Source organism: Elgaria multicarinata, chromosome 5 (genome assembly GCF_023053635.1).
Source record: "Elgaria multicarinata webbii isolate HBS135686 ecotype San Diego chromosome 5, rElgMul1.1.pri, whole genome shotgun sequence".
Classification (NCBI taxonomy): domain Eukaryota; kingdom Metazoa; phylum Chordata; class Lepidosauria; order Squamata; family Anguidae; genus Elgaria; species Elgaria multicarinata.
The window spans coordinates 49,565,276-49,578,516 of record NC_086175.1 but is presented as its reverse complement, the minus strand read 5'-3'; the positions used below and the strand labels follow the sequence as shown (position 1 = coordinate 49,578,516).

General features: G+C 41.8%; 1 protein-coding gene across 1 annotated transcript in view; it reads left to right on the top strand.

Moving 5' to 3' along the window:
* Positions 1-4,397: 4,397 nt before the first annotated feature.
* The window catches only part of LOC134399462 (P2Y purinoceptor 8-like), a 36,800-nt gene continuing 27,956 nt past the window's right edge, over positions 4,398-13,241 (top strand). The window contains exon 1 of the mRNA XM_063127512.1: positions 4,398-4,428. The gene's annotated coding sequence lies outside the window, so the exon portion shown is untranslated. The remainder of the gene's footprint in view (positions 4,429-13,241) is intronic.

The following is a 13,241-nucleotide window of genomic DNA, read 5'->3' as shown; positions in this document are numbered from 1 at the left end:
GAAAGTGGTATGAAACCGGTCTATGGTATGTGTTAGTTGCCAGTGCACTTCAATACCACTATAAAGCAGTAGTGTAGATCCTGCCTCCATCTCTGCATCTGCAGAGATACAGATAATAAAAATAAAAAGAAATGGGGTGGGGGGAGGAACTGGCAGCCAGAGAGAAGATGCGAAGGGACTGGGTGAATAGCTGGGGAATGCTGGGCATTGTAGGACTTCTTTCTATCTAAACATGCCTAGGATTGCGCCTTCGCATTATCCCTTCTATTAGTGATGTTCACGGGTGAGTACTACTTCTTATGTAGCCAAAACAACAACACCCACATGTAAGAGGGAGCTAACAAATAAATAAAATCTCTACAAATGAGAGATCAGCACATACTCTATGCTAAGTGAAAAGGGGAGCTGAGTGAAAATGACAGTCCAAGCCTCAGATATGCTGTACTAAAAATAGTCAAGGAAAGTGCTGCAATTTGTAAGCAGGTGGTAGGTTTATCAAACTGAAATCTGCTTGGCCTGACAGACTGCAATTACTCAGGAAGGAGTATGCAGCACAGTTTAGCGTTTATTGCTGAATCTGAAAAAAGACATGCCAAAGTCGTTGTTTTATAGATCACTGCATCTTCTATCAATGGTACCTTAATGTGATATTTGGAAAGTATTTTAATATATGTCTAATAAAAAATTATTTTGGATGTTTTAATTTTTATTTTAAGGTCTAACAGAATTTGCTTCCTAGCTGGAAATTCACCAGTTTTTCACTGATGCTACTGGAGTGTCTTGCACTTTGGCCAAGAGCGAGATGTTCAAAAAACACTTCATTGAAGGGTTGAATGGAAAACTTTGGTCAAAGCATTCCTTACTCCCAGATTTCTTGTGTAAACTCAGAACAACAGTAACTCATCTCAGTCACATAGTCGTTGTAACAAACCAACTGAAGCTTATAACAGATTTTGGAATTTGTAAACTAAATTTTTACTGTAATTTTCATTCTTTGTTAGCCACTCTGGGAAGTTGTTGAAGGGCAGGAACCAATCGTGTGTGTGTGTGTGTGTGTGTGTGTGTGTGTGTGTGTGTGTGTAATGAGAGAGAGAGAGAGCATACTTGGAGGTTCCAGAGAAATGTCCCCTTGCTCACAGCTGCGGATCAAGAGGTAAAAGTTTAGGTTGAAGTTTATTTATTTATTTATTTATTACATTTCTATACTGCCCAATAGCCGGAGCTCTCTGGGCGGTTTACAAAAATTAAAACCATTCAACGTATAAAACAACAATATAAAACCATAATATAAAATACAATATAAAAGCTCAACCAGATAAAAAGAGCAGCAATGCAAAATTTAAAATTTAAAACACCAAGTTAAAATTTATTTATAGACTGTTAAAATGCTGGGAGAATAAAAAGGTCTTCACCTGGCATCTAAAAGCATATAATGTAGGTGTATATAATGCATATCATGTATGTAGCAACAGGCCATACAGCAAACCCACTTGGGGCAGGGCCTTGGCCTACCACCCTTCAAACTATTCTTGAAGTGGATCCTGAGGAAAACTAGTTGCTAACCAGTAACTGCTACCACCCCTCTTCTTTTTAGGTGAATCTGAAACCACCACCCCTTCAGTGGTTGTAATTGAGTAGAACTTAATTTGAAACAAAACCATCCCACTTCCTGCATTAAAAAAACTAATCATCATAGAGTGCTTCCAGTATGCTGACATGTCTCTGAGGCTGTGATCATATACTCTTTCACCCTGATCACAAACAGGTCTTCCTCATACTGTTTCTTGTTTAAATATTCAGGATATGAACCAGAAGTTGAAGTAAGTTGATGTATCTGCTGATTCTGTCTTTTAATTATTTGTTTTAATTTTATTTATTGTTTAATTTGCTTCATTGTTGATATTTTGTTGATATTGTTTTGTTGATATTCACAATAAAAATATTTTTAAAAAAAATCAAAAGATTTGCTTGATTGTTGTTTTTAAAAATTAATTGTCTGCAAGCTGCCTTGGACACTATATAGCAGAAAGGCAACATACAAGTGATCAAAGAAACAAACAAACAGGAAAACAAATCAATACCTACTAGCAGAATCATGACAGGGGTCCAGTTTACATATTATCATGACTTCATGCTTGCTAGTGGAAACCCAGTAAGGGCCAATACGTGTTTAATGTGATATTTGAAAAACTTATTTTCTTCTGCTTGGGAGGAAACTAAGGGCTCATCTACACCAAGCAGGATATTTCACTATGAAAGTGGTATGAAAGCCATATATAAAAGGCAGGAGCCTCACTACTGCTTTATAGTGGTATTGAATTGCACTGACAACGTATACCACTTTCATAGCACTATGATAGTGTTATGTTCTGCTTTGTGTAGATGTGTCCTGGTCCCCAACAGTTGTCAGTACACTTCAGTACCACTATAAAGCAGTAGTGTAGCTCCTGCCTTTTATAGACCTCTTCTATACTGCTTTCATAGTGGAATATCCTGCTTGGTGTAGATGAGCCCTAAGTCACCCAATTCAGTTGTGTCTTTGCCCATTCAGATTGCAAGTGCTGTACCTCACCATACATACAAATGGGCATCCCAAAGGATGTTTCTAGTGGCACACCTTAACGCAGGGGTAAGCAACCTTTTGTGGTTTGTAGGCACATTTTGGCAATTTGAGAAACTGTTGCAGGCACCACCATGAAACAGCAGCCAGCCCAAAAGATGGAGCATAAAGCAAAGGTGCTGAGCCCCAACACATGAAGAGCTCCATCGCACCACATTTTTTCCCCTGGGTTGTCCCCGCACTATCTGCCTCTGTTTTGACAGTGCGTCAAGCACTAATCACTTTCACGTGTGTGCGATTTCAATGCAATTTCAGCACATGCATCCTTTTACCTCTGCGGGCTCGCATCACTAACATACTGCCCTGTCTCCTCCCTTCTCCTTCCCCTTGCAGTTCATTGGTTGTTGTGGCTGGGAGGGACCTTGAGATGGATGTGGGTTCCTTCCCCCACCCTAATTCTTATTTTCCCATGTTTTATTATTTTATTTTTGCGCAAATGCAATTGAATGCAATCCTGGTAGGCTACAATGGTGTAATGATGCAATGGTGTACTTAAGGGATTAGAGAAAGTCAACCCCTTGCATGTCCACGGACTGGTCTGCCTATCCTCATTTCAATGAAGTATTGTTGCACTGTAAAACGTAGGAGAAAGGGTGCGTGGAGAAAAAAAGAACACACAATGCTTTCCCTAGGACCCTTATAAATCGAGTTGGAAGACCGAAAGTATGATGGACTGACTTGGTGAACTCCGTACCAATGATCCAGTAGGTGTTCCCAAGGAGAATGCTGAGGAAAGGAAATTAAAATCTTGCACTGGAGGAGAACCACCCTGCCCTCTGCTTTCATCAGCAACACCGCCCTACACACATGCCCTTCCACAGACACACCCCCAGCAGAAAAATCAGGATGATCCGAAATAGCATCAAAAAGGAAATTACACAGGAACAACGATGTTATTGTGCATGGAGAAAAGAACTAGACTTTCCCTGCCCCAAAATAAAACAGAACAGGAGGGGGAAACGGTGCGATCTCAGCGAAATCACAGCAGGATAGGTACAAGGTCATGTGAGTGCTGTGCTGCAAAACCCGACACCAGGCATGTTGAGAGTGTGTTAAAATGCTGGTGTGATGGAGCACTAAACAACTCCTTTAAACCCCAACTTTTCAGCAACAACAGAATTTGTTATTAAAAAAAAAAAAGTGGGCGGGGTAGGGGACCTTGATAGGTTCCTAGAATGATGTAGCCTTGCCTTGCCTTATGGTAATACACCATTAAATGACAGCCATTGGAAATCCTCAGATATGTATGCAACATAAATACACATCTGAAGCCACACTAAATCTTTTCCGACCAGGGTCTTGCTATTTACTGTGTTATCTGTACAGCACCATGTACATTGATGGTGCTATATAAATAAATTATTAATAATAATAATAATAATAATAATAATAATAATAATAATAATAATAGTATATAAAGGATCTCTGGCCACCTTGAAAAATATAGGTTTGCTTGGCTCCATCACACTCGTACAGATAAAGGTTAATTTACCCATCAGCTTCCTGCTTCCTAATTGAAATTCTGTCAAACACTCTGATCACTTCAATAATCAAGATTCTGTTTTATTTATTTAATAAATTTGTAGTCTGCCTTTGTGACCAAAATGGGGCTCAAATGATGGGGCATTAGACTGGGATCCGGAGTCATTTGTATCAGCACACCAGTGAGGAAACAGTTAATGGTTACAAAATATATATGTATGTATGGTCATTTCCTGAGCTTCAAAGTACTGCCAAAACAACATCTTATAACTTACTTCCCATCACATGTAGCTCTTGCACGCTATGAATTACACACACCACAGCAGGTAACTAATTACTTCTTTGTTATTGTTAGAATAATATTTTTATTCAATGTAATACGGGTAATTTTTCATGTTCACTATTTGAATCTAAATTCTGATATAAATTATATTGTAGCTATTGATATAACATCAGTACTTATAACTTGTTATCAAAGCAGTTAAGCAGGTTGCAATTGACAGCTAGAAAGAAAACTGGTTTTAAGTATTCACAACTATTAAAATTAAATTAGCAGCTGATGTTCTGGTATACTGTATAACCCACCATTTTAAAGTGACAGCATTTTAGTCGAATCACAAATGAAATCATTAATAACATTTCTATATTTGGAGCAGACACATGATATGATGACTTGGAGTAATTCTGAAATTGCTGTCAGGAGGGGATCGATCACAATGTATGTAAGGGTGATGGTCTTGAATCTTTATCAGAAGAAGAGAGCTTTCAATCCCCTGCCACTATGAAAGCTGAGTTGCAGCTTTTAAGGGTACTTTAAAAAAAACCCACAGTGGCTGAAAGCAAACTAGACTTCTTGTCTTTTATATAGGGTCAGACAAGTCTATTGAAAATAGTTTTTACGTACGTCTCCGGTTTGCCCTCTGAAATGTAAGATTTTGCACAATTACTGATCCATGGATATGTTCACGTACTGGAAAGTTTGGTCTTTACTGCTCCCCAAAGTCTGTGCCACCATCTATTTGTAAGGTTTTCATATTTAGTAAACTTGTTTATCTGCCTTCGACATCATTGCTATTATCAGTTGTATAGTATTTTCAGTGTACAGTGGTTAAAGCGTTGATCCCAGCCAGGGAGACCCAGATTCAAATCTCCGCTCGGTCATGAAAAGCTCTGGGTGGCTTTGGCCAGTCACCATCTGTCAGCCTAACCTTTGCAGGACTGTTGTAAGGGTAGATTGGGAGGTAGCAACAGGGGGTGGGGATGAATCATGACTTCCTTATGAGAAAGATGGAATAAGTATCTAATAATTTACTGCTGTTCCCTGCCTTGATCAGAATGGAGAGGCAGGTAAGAAATTAATAATAATAATAATAATAATAATAATAATAATAATAATAATAATAATAATAATAATAATAATTAATCAACCCATAAGCTGGAGACAGGCAATAGTTGTTTAGAGGATTGAAAGTAGTTTAAGAAGTTTTTGCTTTTCATCATATATGTGCACACTCTTCACCACATCTGGTGAATGTACAATACCGGCTGGTGTTTACTCCCATTCTTGATACAATTCGTAATTCTTGTGAACTGTCATGGGAGCTTAAGCTATTGAGTGGTATAGAAATGAAATAAAATGAAATGAAATGAATGAATGAATAAATAAATAAATAAATATCCCAATGTGTACACATATTTCTTGGATCACATTCGTCTTCTTTCAGCAAGCAGGTTTTGCCAAGTTTTTGATACAAAACGAAAACTTGGGCCAGATCTACACCAAGCAGAATATAACACATTGAAAGCAGTTTGAAAATGGTACTGTTATAAACTGTTATAAAGTAGTAGTGTAGACCCTGCCTTGCTGCCTTGGTGTACCTCTTGCTCGTGATCTTCTGCAATGTATTTTTAGAGGATCTCAAAGAAGACCAACTGTACTGTTTTTGTTTTTCTAAAATAGACCTGGTGAAATGTTCTTGTAGGGAGTGGGGAGAAGTGGCAGGTGCGATGAGTGTTGTGGGAAGACTGTGATTTAACCATATATGCAGTTTCTCTTGAATGAAGAAAGGAGAGTTACAATGTTTGAGTATGGATAATGTTAAAGTAAAGCTGTAGGAACCACAGAATCAGCTTCTAAGCAAATGAAGATGGAATAGTCTGCAGCGAAAATTATTAGGACTAGTAGCTTGAGCCCATATCTGCATTGTTGGTTCATTTAGGTCATCTGAAAGAGGAACCAGAAGATTATTATACTTCTTTCAGCAGGAATAATTTGATTCTTCATCCTTCATGTGGTGAGGATGTGCTCACCAATGAATCTTACGTAATATTTAATAATATGGAGATTAAAAAAAAACACTTTCTTTTTGTGCATGCGTGTTTACTGTGTGCACACAGCTACAAGGTGGATTTGTTACCACACACCCTTGTTCACACAGACACGTAATTGCCATGTGTTAACAACCAGCTCTTAGAGGACCTTTAACCAGAGGTGTGGTGTGAACAGAGCAGACACATGCACCATGCTCTTACTAAAATGGGGAATATCTACCACTTAAATGAGGAAATTAGTTCAAACACTTGTTCAAAATCCAGAAACAGGAACTTTATTGTTTACAGATATTTGTTTAGAGGAGTTACTTGGCTTGCTTAGTATACCCATGTCCTAACACATGAGTCAGTATACAAGCTCTAACAGGCCCAACTTAGGCAATAGAAAAAGATGAAGGTTGGGGAAAATATGGTGGCCAGGTGTCCTGTTTTACAGAGGATGGCTCTCTGTTTTGCAGAGCTGGCAGGCAGAGGACAGTCCTCCATTTGAAGGTGTCCTATTTAATGGAGTGTCTAATCCAAGTCCGGTTTGAAGCCAAAGAACCATCAGGAGGGAGAGCAAGTAGAGGCCTTGAAGTTGCCCATCCACACAGTTAGCACTTGGACTGCAGGCAGAGTAGGTATGTAGGTCACCTGGTCACAGTCTTCCACGCTATGGTGAGATGTCTTGGACTTCTAATTAAATTATAGTTACTATTTCTAAATTTGCACCTGTACATATAAATTTGCATATGCACATGTTATGCAAATCAGTGCCCTCTTTTGTTTTCTTTTGGGGAGACGTGTTCTCTTTTTTTGACGGTGTAGTGGGGCAGTGTAGGGGAAATTCTCTTTTCACCAAATAAGGTGGAGAAATTCGCACTGTGGAAATGATAGAGCAGGGGATAGGAAGGCTATGTGGCCAAGAAAGCTTGGATGATGGTGAAAAGGCTGGGGCTCCCAGGTGGAAATGGATAGATTCAGGAGGAAACGAACAGAAATAGAGCAGGAGCTGCTATAATTACCTGACTTCAGAGGAAGGGGAACCCACAGGACTTCACTCCTGGTTGGTTGCCAAAAAATAGACAATTGTTCTGGGCACACACTACCCTCAGTTTACTGAGTTTTAATTCATCGTTCAAAAACAGGGCCTCATGTCACTCCAGCCTTGTTGACAATCAGCTGCACCATGTTGCCCACAAACATCTCAGAGAAAGGCATCTGGTGAATAAGGATACAGATTCTGAACAGAGGCTCAACCATTATTAGGGACCATGGAGCCAACAGAATTTTGGTTAAAACCAAATTTAGATGGAGCACCTAGCCAATGGGGTTTAATTTCCAATTAAATCCACAAATTTAGAGTTCAACTTCAGACTTTTTTAGTAGCTGCTTGCCAATGCCTCTAGGCTTCCTTTGGGCAGAATCCAATGGGAGTGCTCATGCCCCTGCCGGCGATTCCTTTCTGTGGGACACACAATTTACACAAAGGAGATTTAGGGCTTCCTATAGGAAGCCCCAAAATAAGCATAAATACTCATTTCTTGAAGGAGGCAGATCTGTGAAAGTCCCTTATGTGAGCTCCATTGACTTTTCTCCTTCCAGAAATGAACTTTTCCGCTGGTTTTGTGTTGCCTCAGAAGCAGTAAATCAGCATTGCACAAGCAGCAGTAGCATAAGCTCTCCATTGGATTCTGCCCTTTGTGGCCAATTCCAGCCTTTGAGGCTCAGAACTGACAACTCCCACATGGATCTATCTGGACCAAAAGGGGTAGGTGGTGGGAGGGACTTGTGAGCTAGGCAGGATCTACACTACTGCTTTAAAATGGTTTATAACAGTAGTGACAATTGTTGGGGCCCAGGGCACATGCCGTACGCATTTTTCAACCCGTTTTCAAAGCATATCCTGCTTGGTGTAGATCCGGCCCTAGTCAGCTAGGTAGTTGCATTTCAATCAGGCAGGCATTTGCCTGTTTTCCCCAGACATAGATAACAACCTTCTTTAATGTATCTAATCAAAAAAGAAGTGCACACACACACACACACACACACATTCTGTGGTTCCTTTGCCTCTACACCAGTTACAGAGCCTTCATAGAGTTCCTGGCACCTGGATTTTGGGGTCAAGGTAATGCCAATTAAATCCATAACACACACTACAGATGCCAGAGAGCCAGCATTTCTGGAGCTCCCTTGTAACAAAGACATGCACAGGCCAACATGTATTTGTGCTGAGCCATACACAGCCTACTGACCTTTTACTATGGCCCAGCACCCCAATTCCAGCATAAATGTACAACCAGTACCATTACATTGGCACCAAATCCCTAGCCAGCACCACTGTAGAAGTAGCCATTGATTCTGCTACATCAGCAACTGTTGTTTGATACATGTGTTATGCAAGGACATTAGGGGCTCATCTACACGAAGCAGGATATTCCACTATGAAAGCGGCATGAAAGCAATATATAAAAGGCAGGAGCCACACTACCACTTTATAGCGGCATTGAAGTGCACTGGCAACTGTTGGGGCCCATGAAACATACCATATACCGCTTTCATACCACTTTCATAGTGTTATATCCTGCTTCGTGTAGATGTGTCATGGGCCCCAACAGTTGTCAGTGCACTTCAGTACCACTATAAAGCAGTAGTGTAGTTCCTGCAGAGCACTTCAATACTGCTATAAAGCAGTAGTGTGGCTCCTACCTTTTCTATACCACTTTCATACTGCTTTCAAAGTGGAATACCCTTCTTGGTGGTTATGAGCCCTGGGAGTACTCACAAACAGAGGGCTCTTAGCACTCCCAATCAGAAGGACTTGCACAGCTATTCTGTTATTTTCTCCTTCACGGATTTTCTGTAGTAAGAACGAAGATGGAAGAAGCAGTGGGCAAACACAGAAAGGTTACAATTAGAAGACAATGTTGTCTCGGCTGGGACTCCCATAAAATTCTGTGAATGGGGCACGGCAATGGCACAATTAAAGTCTTGTCTGGAAGCAGGCATGGGGCCTTGCTAGACCAGGGGTTAGCACAGTGCGAGGCCCGTGCTCATCCCTGTGCGTCCAGATGACGCACAGGGGATCCCAGCCTCAGCCAGGCCTTGAGCTGCCCTGGCACCGCGCTAACGGAAACCGCTTGTAGCGCGGTTCTTCCCATGGTCCCGGCCTCAGGTCTGGTGCAGACCTCAGGTGTAGCCAGGTCTGCTGCTTTTCCCGGCTACCGGATTTGCTCCCGAGTAGCCTGAAAAAGCGGCGGATGGGCCGCAGCGCTCCACAAGAGAATGGGGTGGGGGGGAGATCGCGGATGGGGGGGAAGGAGAATTTAAAAAAACAAAACAAAAAACTACTTACCTTTCCTGCCTCCTGCCGCTTTAAAAATAAAAAAATGGCGGCCGCAACAGCTCTCCTCCAGAGCTCGTCATGGCTGGTGGCTGGTGAATAAGGGTGAGATCTCGCTTTATTCATAACGCGAGGTCTCCCCTCCTCTCCCCCGGATGCTCACTTAGGTCTAGCAAGGCCCTAGGTCATCTCTGGCAAAGAGGAAGTGCAGTAATAGCCTCTCGGCGTGGCACCCTCAGGGCCTTGGGAGCCACGAATGCCAACCCAATGACACAGCTGGTTTTCATAGAAATAAATACCAAAAGAGGGGTTTCCTCAGGAGGGCAGAAATAAGCATTTTAGTTATGACTGTTCAAACCACAACAAAAGTATAATATGGGATCAGATTTCCTGCATCATCAGTGTAGCTGGCCAATAAATACTTCAGTCTTTGTTATGTGTATGAGGGGGAACCCTCCACTGACAAGGATCCATCCCACCCAGTAATGTTGTTGCTCATCATGCTAACAGGCTATGTATTTATTTAGAATTTGTATACCCTTCCCTTCCTCCAAAAAGGAGCACAGAGTGGCTTACAATATTAATTAAAGAAGTACCAATTAAAATATAACAATAATGATCTAACCTAAAAACACCAACACCAAGTAGTCAGGAGTCAAATTCAAATAAAAAGCTCTTTAACTAAGGGCTAAGAAGAGGCTCATTGAATGGGATTGCACTCCCCTTGAAATATCAGATCCATAGTCTGGGGGTACTCCAAGACCCATCTCTATTGCTGGAGGCACAAGTGGCTGCAGCGGCTCAGAGTTTTGGCTGGTTTGCCAGCTATGGACAGGGATAACTTGGCCTCAGTGGTACAGGTCCTAGTAACCTCAAGACTGGATTACTGCAATGCACTCTGTCGGGCTGGCCTTAACCCTGCTCCAGAAGCTGGAGCTAGTGCAGAATGCAGCTGTTGTCAGGACTTGCTGCTTTTCAGTATACAACTGCTTTGCTGAGGGAACGAAGGCCACAGCTAGACCTAAGGTTTATTCTGGGATCATCCAGGGTTCACCCCTGCCTGAGCACTGGATCCCCTGTATGTCACCTAGATGAACAGGTTAGACACCTGGATGATCCAGGGATAAACCATAGGTCTAGCTATGGCCCAAGTTTAAGGTTTTAATACTAGTTTACAAAGCCCTAAACAACTTGGGACCAGAATACCTCAGAGAGAGCCTTTTCCCTTACCGACCTGCCTGGTCACTGAGGTTGTCAACAGGCATGTTCCTGGTGGTTCCACATGGGTCTATGGTCTGATTGGAGTCCACCAGGAGAAGAGTCTTCACTTTGGTGGCTCCCTTCCTATGGAATTCCCTGCCTTTAGAGTCAGACAAGTGCCAATGTTTGCTTCTTCTGGTGCCTCCTGAAATCATGCTTATTTCAGGAAGCCTTCCTTGTGTAACTGGCTGCAGATTATCAGAACTCAGTTTTATCAGAACTCTGTTTCTGTCTAGCTTTGATCATGTTTTCATCACTGCATTTTGTTGCAAAGTGTATGTGTGTGGGTGGGGTGGGAGGGGTAAAATCACTTTCAGTCTTCAAGTGCACCTTGTTGTGTTAGAAACCACCAGAAGCACCATAAAACTAATTCACATGTTACTTTGGACCAGTTTTCTCCAACGTCCAGATGTTTTGGACTTCAATTCTCATCAGCTCCATCCAGCATGGCCAATGGTCAGGAATGCTGAGAATTGTACTCCAAAAGGTCATCAGATTGAAGAAGGCTGCGCTGAACTGCTCCCACCCCACACTGTGCTCACTGGAGATGCTTGTGAACATGAACAAAATCTATGTTCCATCAGCAATTCACAGAACTCGGCTACAGCAGCCTCCACAGGTTAATAGTTCAGAGAGCTCACCAAAGACGTTAGAGATAAAATCTGAGTATATACTTATGCACAACAATATTGTTCATTCTCACTCATGTGAGTGAAGAAAACTGGACCCCAGTTAATATGTAAACTGTATCTAAAACACTTCACATTGCCATAATTTAAGGTTTAAATGGAAATCCCTTTTTCAGTCTGCTCTTTTTTGTAAGCTCTAATTCATTAGCAAAGCTTTGGAGCAAGTTAAAGGCTTTGGTTCACTCATGTGCAGATCTAAGGCCTGCCTCAGAATTTCTGTCAAGATGAAAAGACAACGCTGATACCCACTCATTCTGTAGTTTGAACAACTGCAGCCTCAATTTGTACAATATGTTATTTACATTCACAAAATCCCTTTCACTATCTTTTCAAAAGCTACTTTTGGGTGGTTGCGGTATTTAAACCATGATAACTAATATAATCTACAAAAGTTTGTGATTTCAAGAGCTTGTAACAGGCCTTTTCTAAGCATCTTTGAAATGGTGCTTACTTCCAAGTAGCTATGCTTAGAACTGCAATCTTAGGTTACAATCCTGTGCTCACTAACTTGGAATAAACCCCATTGAACATAATGGCATTTCATCTGAGTTAATATGCATAGAATCTGGTGTCTGTAAGAGACATATCATGCAAGGAATTGATATGGTTCACATGACATGGTGTGGCTCATTGTGGGTTATTTGAAATGGTGCCGCAGCCCCCCGGGCACCATTTCAGATATCTAAACCCTGCTCGGGGATTGTTGCGTCATGCAAACTTGGCAAGCATGGATTATGTGAGGGTTAAAAAATTCCTGCATAATCCATGGTTTGTTCTAGGTTATGTGAGGGTTGTTTCATCTTCGCATAATCCACACTCACCAGGTTTGCATGACACAACAACCCCTGAGCGGGGGTTCAAAAAGCAAAATGGCAGCTGCGTTCACCCAGTACGTACTACAACCTCACCATAAATAACCCATGATGGGCTGTTATGTCATGCAAACTAGGCATGTGCTCCACTCCGATTAGAAGCGCAGAAGCAGGAGCGAATTGGCCTGCTCCGCCTTGCCCAGAGGCGGAGTAGAAGCGGACCGCGGACCCCTAGAAGCAAGGCGAAGAGAAGCGGCCATTTTTGGAGCGCTCCTCTTTCCGCGGTCCGGTCCGATCGCCATCTTGAAACATTTCGCCCATAGGATTGCATTGCGGAAAAGAAAGATGGATAACTGTGTTGTTTTTGAAGCTATCTATCTGAAAATTCTTGTGCTTAGAGAGTCATGGATGGGGGTCATTTTGAGCCTACTCTCAGCTCTCTGCGTGGTGCGGTTCGCGTGCTATAATTTTTTAAAAAGTAGGGTAAAGGCAGGGAAAAGGTGACCTGTTTCGATTGCTGACGGGCAGAGTCAACTCCTGGTCATGATCACATGATCCCAAAGTTGGAGGAGGGGATAGGCAAAATGGGTAACTTGGGATTCTGGGAAACTTCTCTTTCTACTCTGAACGGAGTTTTCCCAGTGTTTTTTTAAAACAGTAGCTCCACCAAATGCACTAACACAACCTCAAATCATACTAACAGATAGGAAACACACAGCAGTGCT